At 43.1% G+C, this 2,500-nt stretch overlaps 1 non-coding gene across 1 annotated transcript; it reads right to left on the bottom strand.

The window, feature by feature from the left end:
* Positions 1-588: 588 nt before the first annotated feature.
* On the bottom strand, positions 589-661 carry TRNAT-UGU (transfer RNA threonine (anticodon UGU)). The gene has a single exon. It is a non-coding gene; the product is annotated as a tRNA-Thr (tRNA).
* Between the last annotated feature and the right edge of the window lie 1,839 nt (positions 662-2,500).

Genomic DNA, 2,500 nt, shown 5'->3' with positions numbered 1-2,500 from the left:
AACATGGGTTTACATCAAAATCCATGTGTGGGTGTACAAGAAAACCATGTACCACCTGTGGAACACCTACCTGACGCAAAGTAAAGCATGGCAGAGCAAGGTGCTGTGTGCTGTTACTTTTTCTTAACATGTGCATGGCTTTGTAAATACCAAAAAACGAATTGTGTTAATGCTGCATCGAAAAAGTGATGCAACCCGATGAAAAATCCGTTTAAACATGGGCCTAAATGTACACTTAAATTCCGGACCCGAAAAAAAGAACAAGTTAAAATCTCACAGTGAAATCAGGATGATATTAAAAAATGACATGTGCATTGGAAAGGACGTGGCTGAAGGGGCACCAAAGCCAACGACCAAGTTAAGAATGATATTTTGGGATGTCACACTCTAAACATCCCCCATACTCACACAAGTCAATTGTATGACCCTGTACGAGTCTTGTGTTTGTCATTCCACTGACACTGTGTGTAATGCCCCCCGTTCTTGCGTGCTTTGCCCTGTGTCGCCTTTGTTTTTCTATGTTGAAAAGAATATTTGTAGTGAGGCTCCCCAATGAACTAAAAAGTGTTGTTAAATCCAAAATGTTTGAGGCCCCAGTGAGATTTGAACTCACGACCCCTGGTTTACAAGACCAGTGCTCTAACCCCTGAGCTATGGAGCCAGGAGCTTGTCAGGCTGCTGTGCTGGGGACTATCTGAAGGAGCAGAGCATACCTGAGTTACAATGGAATCAGCAGGAGAGAGGATTGTGTGAGTCTGAGAAAGAAAAGGGGCATAGCTTCAAACCTGAATCTGGCATAGCTTTCCAAGGCTACTATTGCCAGTGATTGTGTATTTTAAAAAGGTAGTAAATTTGTATCCTTTCAAGGAGTACATCTATGGGTGCAGATTTGCTACTTTTTTGGTAAACTGATCACTAATTGGAATATTTAGAAAGAAGGGACACAGTGCAGCACAGCGAGCAAAGTTCCTTTGTGCGTCACTCGAAGAGAGCAGAACTGAGACATATCTTCACAGAAATGGTGCAGTTGTGCTCTTTGTCTATGCAAAGGTGCACTTCGGGCTGCCTTGAGTGCAAGGGCATCTGCCTTATGTTCAGGAGAGCTGATGTGCATAAAGGGATATCTTCCTCCAACTATCATAGGAGATTTTTTAGAGTCAAGCCTGCGCTAGAATGCGCTTGCGCATGCGTATTGCTTGCGAGACGCTGTTGTAGTTAGAAAAGGGCTAGGAGCCCCGTCCATTTCACGTTGGTGTCTTTCATTGGTTCGTGGGCTTCCCTGTTAAAATCTGCTTGCTTTCGTTAGTGGAAGGCATGCATACGTCATGCCTTTTCCGGTGGTTAGCCCTCCTTGAGCGCAGCGACCAAGTACTGAAAACATAGGAGGCTCGCTGTTTTCCATCTGGTTTGTGGACTACTTTTTCTCTTTTTTTCACAGCACGATCTCGTTTGACAGAAGTCGAGCTCATTGCATGACATCGACCCTGTTACATAATTAATTGAACTTTTGCCGGTTACATAGATAATTGCACTTTTGCCGATAGGTTTCAATATGAGTGAACTGTAGCAGCGCGATTGCGCTCATTATTTACATTTAATGAGTCAAGAAAAGTCTGGTTGGGAGTTTACAACTGCTAATAGCTCTATCTCGGAGAAATGCCAGACCAGTTGTATTGCAAGTGCTTGTTTACTCCTTGTATCTGTTCTGCAAATTGCAGCACACCACATGCAAAGAGGCAGTAACATGGAGAAATAAAGACATCTGTTCTCCTTACACCAGCCTCGGTGAGGCGCACCATTGTGGCACAAAACCATGACTGTATGTTTTTGTAAACATGGGTTTACATCAAAATCCATGTGTGGATGTACAAGAAAACCATGTACCACCTGTGGAACACCGACCTGACGCAAAGTAAAGCATGGCAGAGCAAGGTGCTGTGTGCTGTTACTTTTTCTTAACATGTGCATGGCTTTGTAAATACCAAAAAACGAATTGTGTTAATGCTGCATCGAAAAATTGATGCAACCCGATGAAAAATCCGTTTAAACATGGGCCTAAATGTACACTTAAATTCCGGACCCGAAAAAAAGAACAAGTTAAAATCTCACAGTGAAATCAGGATGATATTAAAAAATGACATGTGCATTGGAAAGGACGTGGCTGAAGGGGCACCAAAGCCAACGACCAAGTCAAGAATGATATTTTGGGATGTCACACTCTAAATATCCCCCATACTCACACAAGTCAATTGTATGACCCTGTAGGAGTCTTGTGTTTGTCATTCCACTGACACTGTGTGTAATGCCCCCCGTTCTTACGTGCTTTGCCCTGTGTCGCCTTTGTTTTTCTATGTTGAAAAGAATATTTGTAGTGAGGCTCCCCAATGAAATAAAAAGTGTTGTTAAATCCAAAATGTTTGAGGCCTCAGTGAGATTTAAACTCACGACCCCTGGTTTACAAGACCAGTGCTCTAACCCCTGTGCTTTGGAGCCAGGAGCT

This window comes from Pleurodeles waltl, unplaced genomic scaffold (genome assembly GCF_031143425.1).
Source record: "Pleurodeles waltl isolate 20211129_DDA unplaced genomic scaffold, aPleWal1.hap1.20221129 scaffold_39, whole genome shotgun sequence".
Taxonomy (NCBI): domain Eukaryota; kingdom Metazoa; phylum Chordata; class Amphibia; order Caudata; family Salamandridae; genus Pleurodeles; species Pleurodeles waltl.
The sequence above is the reverse complement of the archived record's forward strand: the minus strand, read 5'-3'. Positions and strand labels throughout refer to the sequence as shown.